The sequence below is a fragment of the Dreissena polymorpha genome, chromosome 5, assembly GCF_020536995.1.
Source record: "Dreissena polymorpha isolate Duluth1 chromosome 5, UMN_Dpol_1.0, whole genome shotgun sequence".
Lineage (NCBI taxonomy): Eukaryota > Metazoa > Mollusca > Bivalvia > Myida > Dreissenidae > Dreissena > Dreissena polymorpha.
Window position 1 is genome coordinate 53,933,749 of NC_068359.1, and position 10,432 is coordinate 53,944,180.

Here is a 10,432-nt window from a genome sequence, read left to right on the forward strand (position 1 = left end):
ATCTATCATACACATCTTAATGGAATAATACTAAGAGCGCGTGCACAGCATGTTGAACACAATGAAAAAAAAAATACTTCGCAAACATTGAAAAACGTAGAAGTGAACAAAAAACTGTACATAAATTAGTAGTCAATGGCAATGATATAACAAACAGAACTCAAATACTGGAAGAACAACGTTTATTTTTCGAAACCCTCTATAAACGAAAAAATGGTGAAAATAACACCCTTTTTCAAAATACACATCACGCTATAAAATCAAGAAGAAAAACTATTGAGTGACGGATTACTAAATGAATATTAATGTGGATTAGCACTAAAAGAAATGCAAAATAACAAAAGTCCAGGATCTGATGGCATCACTATTGAGTTTTATAAAATATTCTGGAATGATCTCAAAACACATTTAATTAATTCACTAAACTATTCATATAATAATGAAAACCTAACTACGCTTCAAAAACAAGGTATAATATCAGTCATTCCAAAACCTGGAAAAAACTTAGAATCCTTATCGAACTAACGCCCAATTAGTTTACTAAACAATGATTATAAAATTGCAGCTAAAAGTAAAGCAAACATAATAAAAAAAATATTACCATCAATCATTTCAAAATCTCAATCTGGTTTCATAAAAGGACGTTACATTGGTGAAAACGTTCGTCTTATCCAAGAATGCATAAACTACTTCAACAATTCAAATAATCCTGGTCTAATATTCTTTCAGACTTTGAAAAGGCATTTGATTCGCTTGATCATTCATTTATGTTCTCTTGCTTAGAAAATATGAACTTTGGTGAAAGTCTCATTCAATGGGTCAAACTTTTCTATACCGATATTAACAGTATAATCATTAACAATGGCTTCTTTTCAAACACTTTTAACATCGAACGAGGGGTTCGACAAGGATGTCCACTCTCATCATCGCTATTTATTATTTGCATCGAGTATCTATCACATCATATCCAATCAAATAAACACATAAAAGGCATATCACTAGAACCTGACGAGGAAATCAAACAGTCCCTATTTGCTGACGATGCAACTTTTTTTTAATGACAATTACGATTCTTTCCATAACCTAATAGAGTCGCTAACCCTTTACGGAATGTCATCGGGTCTTAAACTAAAAAAAAGTAAATGTACTGTGCTACGAGTAGGTAAATTAAAACAAAGTAATGTCCAATATAAAAAAGAAATGAAATTTAATTGGACATCCGATGAAGCCACGACGTTAGGAATTACTTTCACAAATAATGAAAAGGATACAGTTCTTAAAAACATACTACCTAAATTACAGAATTTTAAAAACTGCTTAAAATCATGGCATCCCAGTAAACTTTCACTTATCGGAAAAAATACAGTATTGAAAACGTTTGCACTTCCTAAATTAATTTATGTATTAACAGTTCTCCCAAATCCCCCAAATGATGTTATTAACGATATACAATCAGAAATATTGAATTTCATATGGGACGGTAAGCCTGATAAAATAAAACGATCTCAGTTAATTCAATCTGTAGAAAATGGAGGTATCCAATTAACGAACATTGACTCATTCTTGAATGCAATCAAATGCAGCTGGGTTAAAAGATACCTAGATTATACCAATACGAGTAGATGGAAATTATTCTACCAGAAAATCCTAAAAAAATATGGTGACTCCTTACTTTTCGAATGTAACATCAGCAATACTATCTTACATGAAATTGCAAACGAAAACACATTTCTTTCTGATGTTCTATCAGCATGGAGTGAAGTTACTCATAACCTAGAAACCCAAACCAGCAGTAAAACTATTTTATGGAACAATAAAGACATAACTTCAAACAATAAGACTTTTTTCTATAAACATTGGTTTGAACAAAACATTAAATATGTCGACAAATTGTACGATTACAGAATAAAGGACTTCTATTCTTTCGAGAATATATGTTATATATACGGAATACCTGCAAGCAATTTTCTGAAGTACTACACATTAATCAAAAGCATACCTATACATATTAAATCTTAAATCAATACAAATAATACACCATGTACTCAAACAACATTCGTAGTAAACATACTTTGAAGAAAAAACAAAACGAACTAAACATTTTAAACACTACAAATTAAAAACCCTACAGAAAACTCCAAAACCCAAAATAAATGGCAAGTCCTTTTCGGAGAACATGAACTTAATTGGAAACACATATTTACCATGCCATATAAAGCAACTATTGAAAGCACACTGAGAAATTTTCAATATAAATACATCCATAGAATTATAGCTACAAATAAATATCTCTTTAAATGCAAATTATCTAACTCAAATCAAATCTCAAAAAACTGCAGTGAAAACATCGAAACTATAGAACATCTTCTTTGGGAGTGCAAACACATCCAGCCTATTTGGAATCAATTAGTATCTTTTCTTGAACAACAGCAACTAAACGTTAAACTATCTTTCTTAAATGTAAGTTCGGAATGTACTCATTGAAATCAATAGACTGTAATAATATTGTGAATTTTATTCTTATATTGATGAAATATTTTATCTTTCACATGAAGTACAGAAAACAAGTACCAAATTTGAATTGTTTTGTCCATAGTCTTAAACTAAAAATCCAGATTAAGAAAGAAATAGCCCTCAGTAAAGACACATTACATATCTTTGACCAAAAATGGAATCGGAATAAATTCTCATAATGTTTGTCCACTTATATACATTTCACTCAAATGTTAGTTTATCTTTCTCAAATAATTTTGTATTTTTTTTTTAATCTTATAAGATCATTGTGAATATATAACAATACACACAAGTCCAGTTTGCTTTATCATTTTTCATAACTATTCTTATGTTGTTCTTTTATTTTCTCTTTAAAAAAACACCTATCACAAACAACCAAAAAAAAACAACATATTAACCCCGTTTTTTTCTTTAGTTTTTTTTTAACCTTAAAAAAAAATGTATATATATATATAAGCATATCTTGTATAACATGTCTGAACATTATTGCTTTGTATAATCACTTTGTTGTATGATCATATACATGTATACATTGTACGTCTTGCATTAAATATATAAAAAAATATATGATATGTTCGGCACGAGTATATCGTGTATTTGATCAAACGCGCAACAGAATAATGTCTAAGGAGTCATTTGGATTAGAAAGGTGTTTTGATCACGAAGCTTATGTTTGTATTTAACTAACCTTTATTTCGAATGTGTTAATATTACACGAAAATCAGAAAATCGTTCGGATAAATATCGAAAGCAATGGAACCAAAAAAACGTTGCATGCTCGACTAATTATATTGGCGAAGAACTGCATTATATTTGGGCCGTGCTCTGTGGAAAAATGGGCTAAATGCATGTGCACAAATTGTCGTCCTAAGTTAGCCTCTGCAGTCCGCACCGGCTAATCAGGGACGACACTTTCCGCCTAAACTGGACTTTTGCTAAGATGAGTCTTTCCGTAAGCGAAAAATACCATAAAGGCGGGATGTGTCGTCCCTGATTAGCCTGTGCGAACTGCACAGGCTAATCTGGGACGGTACTTTACGCCATGCATTTGACCCCTTTTTTTAGAGCACGGCCCAAATATAATGCAGTTCTTCGCCAATATAATTTCATTTTTATAAACCAGAGGAAGAAACCGCTTCCTCAAACAAACCCGATAAACGGTATGCAACTCATTTCAAAAGAAAAATTAAAACGAAGAGTTGACAATTCTACATTGACGAACATTCATACATATCATACTATGTAATAAATAAATTGTTATATTTTAAACTGTAACTATAAAATAATGTGAATCTTCTTTTTTGGTGATTGATAATATGTGTCTTATTCCGAGAAAACTGGGCATAATTCATGTGCGTAAAGTGTCGTCCCAGATTAGTCTGTGATGTCCGCACATGCTAATCAGGGACGACACTTTCCGCTTAAACTAGATTTCGGTAAAAAGGGACTTCCTTTTAACGAAAAATACCATTAAAGCGGAAAGTGTCGTCCCTGATTAGCCTGTGCGGACTGCACACATATGAAACTTCACTATGACTAGCTAAGCTATTAATTTGCAAGACAACTAACGTTTTTATGAGGACTTTTTAATGTACCCAAATCAATGTCAAATAAACGGTAAGCAACTAAAATTGCTTTTAGTTTAAATTGTGTATGAACCTATACATATTGACTTAATTTAGATCAGTCTACTAGTCTACTAGTTAAACTCCTTGGGCACATGTTTGTTTTGAACGTATAAGTAAACTGGAAACTGTATGAGGCTCTGGCGTCATTAGTTGCGCCTTGCCAATGCCATGTATTGAATTTTTATTTTATCTTCAATTAAAACGCTTATTAAAAAATCAGTTATTTCCATAGGTGAACGTCGGCGATGTTATCGCGTCGTACATACGGAAGACCGTTAAGGCCATCGTTAGGGCCATCGTTGTTACACATTAAAATCCAGAGGGCGACAATGCGATAGTGCGACAGTACGATGGCGACAATGCGATAGTACGATGGCGACAATGCGATAGTACGATGGCGACAATGCGACAACGCGATAGTATGATGACGATAATGCGAAAGTTCGACGATACGATTGTGACAGTGCGATAGTACGAAGGCGACAATGCGATAGTCATATCGTACTGTCGCTATCGTATCATCGCATTGTCGCCATCGTACTATCGCGTTATCGTACTGTCGTCATCGTATTATCGCATTGTCGCCATCGCAATATCGCCATCGTATTGTCGCATTGTCGTCATCGTATTATCGCACTGTCGCTATCGTATTATCGCACTATCGCAATGTCGCATTATCGCCATCGTACTATCACATTGTCGCCATCGTATTGTTGCACTGTCGTCATCGTATTGTCGTATTGTCACCTTCGTACTATCGCGTTATCGTACTGTCGTCATCGTATTATCGCATTGTCGCCATCGTATTGTCGCACTGTCGTCATCGTACTATCGCATTGTCGCCATCGTACTATCGCACTATCGCAGTGTCGCCCTCTGGGTTTTAAAGTGTAACCACGATGGCCCTAACGGTATTCCATAATCGCACGTACATCTGTTACACTTCACGTTCTTGTCGGCAAACCTATTTAGATTCCTTGTTCGTTTCCATTTATGTGGAAGACCAAACTGTATTTCATTAATGATCGACAGTTCAAATTATACATTAGCCATTAGCCAATAGCCATAACCATCAGGAACAACACAATCATAATTAATAAGAAGTTCATGTCACCGAAGACGAACTTGCCTTTGCAAGTCACTTTCTAACAAAGTTGGCGGGCAATTCATTAACGATCGATATTCGTTAGCTCATGTAATGGAAACCATCACAAGTTATTTTTTAAATGCTACTCAATCAGGATGGATTTCATAGTAATTTAAGTTAAACCTGATAATGACATTTTATTTTTTTTCTCATTTGACATTTATTTACTTTACATGATTTAAATTGTTACAACGGTATACGTGCACATGACTACCTCTGTATGGTTAATGAATATCAACACTCCGTGTCCGTGCTGTGAGATTATTCATTTAAACAAATATATCGCTCATAAAATATAGAATGTTATTTAATAATTCAGCACGAATTTTTAACAAAAAGTGTGCAACCAAATGAAAAACGAGAGCGCCGATGGCGTTAAAAGCATAGGTGCAAGATACAGGGAAGAATGGCGTCACGTGGTATAATGTAGTTCGATATCGCCATCCGCGAATTTCTCAAATCAATAATTTCAAACAATTACCGACTATTTAAATAGATAATCTTTCCATTTACATCAGTGTTTGAAACGCTTATGAAAAATAATTACCCAAGCCTTTCAAAATTTAAGCACGGACAGATCTGTATCGAACTATTCTTTTCACAAATGAAAATAGACGCTACCCTATTCGTCTGCGTCAAGAATTTGTCGTAAAACTTGTGGTAAGCGTTAGATGCAGACGTGCACAACAGATTGAGTTCTGAATACAGATTTCTGAATGCAGATTTTTATAGAAACTCCTCACAACAGTTACTTCCCTTGCTTCGCCCGGTCAGTAACTTCTAGTATAAGGGAGGCCACTGCGTAGGAGATTGAGATTTATAGTGCAGATAGAATTGTTTTACGAACGAAATTTGTTTTAGGTTATAAGAAGATTTTTTGACATAAAACGGTCTTAGAAAAATTCACTAAAAACAGTGTCAGCAATATTCTTGGAAGAAAACGTTAGAAAAACGTTTCCAAAAAAAATTGTAAGAATGACCATATACTAAATTAAATAGATATTTCGTCTGATTTTTGATCAGGTAAGGCTTCATAATGTGCAACCGATCGATGTGGATTTTCGAAATGTGGTATATACCATAAGCATAGGTGCGTAAACGCACCTATGCTAATAATTAACACAAAACATCATTACTTTTTTGGCGCCATCTGTTGTTTTTTTTATCGTTGGCTTGTGAACTATTAAGGTTAATAGTTGGGTTCTGTAAATCGGTCTGTTCCCTGTGTCGCGTAATCGTTCATAGTGCATGGACGACACATAGTTACTAACAATGTTCATTACTCTTAAATTACCGGTGTGTAGCCTATTATTCGATATCTCGTCATGCGCGAATTGCCAAGATGACGAGTTTTGCATTAACTGCCATTTTCTCGTGTCGCGCATGAGACAAGTCCGTCCCTCTCTAATAATATTAATTTCTCTGCATAATGAAGGGTAAAATATTCAACAACACCATATATCAGTTTCTAGTCCAATTTAATGTCTAACATACTTATATTTTCAGTTATACAAATACGTTGTGATTGCTACATGATTGTGTCTTTCTCGATCCGTACGTCCCTAAGTCTAAACTCTACTTGTCCTGTTTCCCTCTAACATCTGGCCCGTGAAACTCAGTTATGAATCCCATTGGTCAGTGTTCTATACGTGCTTGTTCCTGATTGGCTGAATTTCAACCTACTGGAGAAGTCACTATTCAAGTATGCACACGTTAATGAGCGTTGTGGTACAAATAATAAATAATGCAAATACAGCCTAAGGCTTGTGTCAACAGCATTGCAACCCCTTTGTTGTTAAACACACACCAGATCCAAATATTTAATCTTTTGACCGTCATGCATACTCGCTACTGATATACTTGTCAATATTTCGTACATAAAGAAAACCCAAATATTTCACCCAATTTCTCATCATTATTTGACAACCAAATCACTAAAAATTGAAGGCAAAATGTTGTCTCTTTTAAGTACATGTACTTTCTTTGAGATACAATAATCGTACATGTAATCCGAACCGAGAGAGAGTTCGCATAAGAGTATACTTTACATATCTATTTTGCATAAAGAAAATAGTCCACTGTGTGCTTCGTAATAATCGCAAAACACAGCTTTCCTTAAAGGTAACAGGGTAGGTCAGCCAATAGATGCATTTTTAAAGAAGCAGCCGGACCTGTTGATGAACGCTGAAATACACACATACACGCGCGCAACAGCTGAGGTCATTAATGAGCGACAGCCGATTCCTTATAAAATCAACGGGGAATAAACGGAAAAATACAATATCATTTTACTAAGTGATCAATCAAAAAACTTTTTCATTGTGCGCCCAGCCAGCCAGCGTCATTTAACAATTAAACAGAGATATAAAGCGTATTTTAATGCGAAATAAACGCTTATCACCTTGTTACTGATATGACTGGAAACTGAGCGTCATATTAAAATTAAACAAAAGCAATGAAGGATATAACACGGCGAAATATAACCGTCTTGGCATTGACGTTTACATCTTGACAACCACGTGAAAGGTATAATATGTTTCATTTTGAAAGGCAACGTTTGCGTGGCGCAGTGGTAGCGCATCCCATTACAGAGCACGGGTAACGGGTTCGAGTAACGGCGACGTCATGTTTTTTTTAACTTTTTTCTTACTATACAATTTAGTTAGTACTATTAAAAACATTAAAGAAATGTTAGCAATCCTATCTTATGGCAATTAGAAAAAAATTTAAAAAAAATATGTTAACAATGCTCTTACAATGTGGATGTCAACGCGATTTTGATTATATTAATTTCACTTGGTTCATATATGCTATCATTCCAACTAACATTTTCCTAACATTTTTGCTTATTTTTGGCATACTCAGTTATGTGTTTATTTACAAAGTGAATCTCGACGTATTTGATTTTAAGATGCTTTTTAATGTGTTTATTAATGGGGAACGTTACTTGTAATAGTATTAACAGATAAATAATTGTCTTGTTTCTTTCAGAAGACTGTCGAGTTTTTTTTCTAGGCTGTAATATCGTTAAACTTCGAGACGGCATACATTTACCTTGCGATTTTGGGCGACAAGATAGGTATCCAAATCATATTATTTTGATACAAATCTGCAAGTTATTTTGACAATTATTACAAATTATTTTAGTAATTTGAATCAAGATTAATTACTGCAGAACGTTTTCTCAAACATACAGCGTGCGTGTAATATTTTGCCTATGTAACAAAGTATGTAAATATAACAACAATAGCATCAACACAACAACACCGAATCGTTCCTTTTTGATAAAATGAAAATAAAGCGATCGTAACGGTGTAATGAATACATATGTGTCTTGTTCTGTGAAAACTGGGCAAAATGCATGTGAGTTAAGTGTCGTCCCAGGTGAGCCTGTGCAGTCTGCACAGGCGAATCAGGGACGACTCTTTCCGCTTTTATGGTGTTTTTAGTTTCAAGGAAGTCCCTCCTCACCGAAAATCAAGTTTAGGCGGAAAGTGTCGTCCCTGATTAGCCTGTGCGGACTGCACAGACTAATCTGGGATGACACTTTACGCGCATGCATTATGCCCAGTTTTCTCAGAACAAGGCTCATGTAGTTACAAAGAATAACAGATATAACGTTGACCTTAGCTTCCGAAGGTCGTTCAGTCTCGTAAATAGTAGTGATGTATAATAACGTTAAGTAAAACAAAATCATAAATAACCGTCGAGCCAATCAGAAATAGCATTAACTTCCGAGCATTTACTTGCTCGCAAAATACCAAGCTCCATTGATACACGTTTGATTTTCCGATTGAAATAGGATGGTTTGTAATTGTACCATAACACATACATAAACGTAGACAAGGTCCATTTCTGATTTCTATGCGTTTTATTTCTGCTCATTAACACAACACAACGTTTCCAAAATGTTTGTCAAATACAAGATACATGCGAAGCCCGCAACGGGCCCATCCCGCGAAAGCCAGCAATGATGCGATTTGTATGTTCGGCCGTTCAAGTAAGACTGTCCTATTACTATAAATATAAACAACGAAAGCATTGATAATTGTTACATGTACAATTCTGATTGGTGAATAAAGTCACGTGTCTGCAACATAAATATGACGTATGCAACGGAACCTAACGAATACATACGGAAATGGCCGAAGATTGACACATAAGGTAAGCAAATATTCGTGTCCGGTAATTATAACCCGAGGCTATTGATTTGTTGATCAAGATGGCTGCCTATTTAAGATTGTATGAGATGTGGTACAAATTTCGATAATTATATAAATCCAACAATTCCCCAAATGTGCGTTTTGTGTGCGTTATGTTACAGTTATATTCACCACTTCTTGTTTCATGTTTGTGTACGTATTCTATTTTCTTTTCGATAGCCTTTAAGATTTTCATTCATTTAACTGCTCCTTTAATATTTACTTCAGCAGAAACTTCCCGGTATCTTTCTTATGGACTATCAAAGCCGTCGGCGCTCTCGTTATTTTTTATGCGACAATATATGTCGTGTTAATTTCCGGTCACGATATTCGAACATTAACGAGCGCCGACGCTTCGGGCAGCGTCGGAAAAACGACGTATTCATGAGAACAAAGCAAAATAAATAAAGCGTGTTTAAAAATCACTTCAAAGCAGCGGTATGATCTAAGCCTTTGATTCTTTTTATTAATATAAAAGAAAGTATGATATGAAACAAATGTGCCGATATCTAATAGTCCTTAATTATCACACAATTTAAGATACCTCAAGATACCTGAATTAATTGTAAAAACTCAAAGTAAATCGATAATTCTAAAAAATCATTTAATATTTTGCCACTTTTTGCGTCATTTTAATATGTCTTCTCCAAACCAACCAACGAATTTCAAATTTCCAGAACGGAATTTCAGGACAAAAATCCCGAATAACGTTCTTTCAACCCACATGATCCCTATTGTTGTGTCGCCTGCAACAAAGTACAAACTGCCACATAAAGAGATTAATTCTCCATCTGTCTTTCTGTCACAAATTTTGTCATTTCGAATATGCCTGCAATAGGCGTGTATAAGGTCGGATTTTAGGCATAAAAACGCACAAAAATGCGCCATTTGATGCTTAAATTTGAGAGGATACCCCTTCCCATACACCCCCCCCCCCCGCC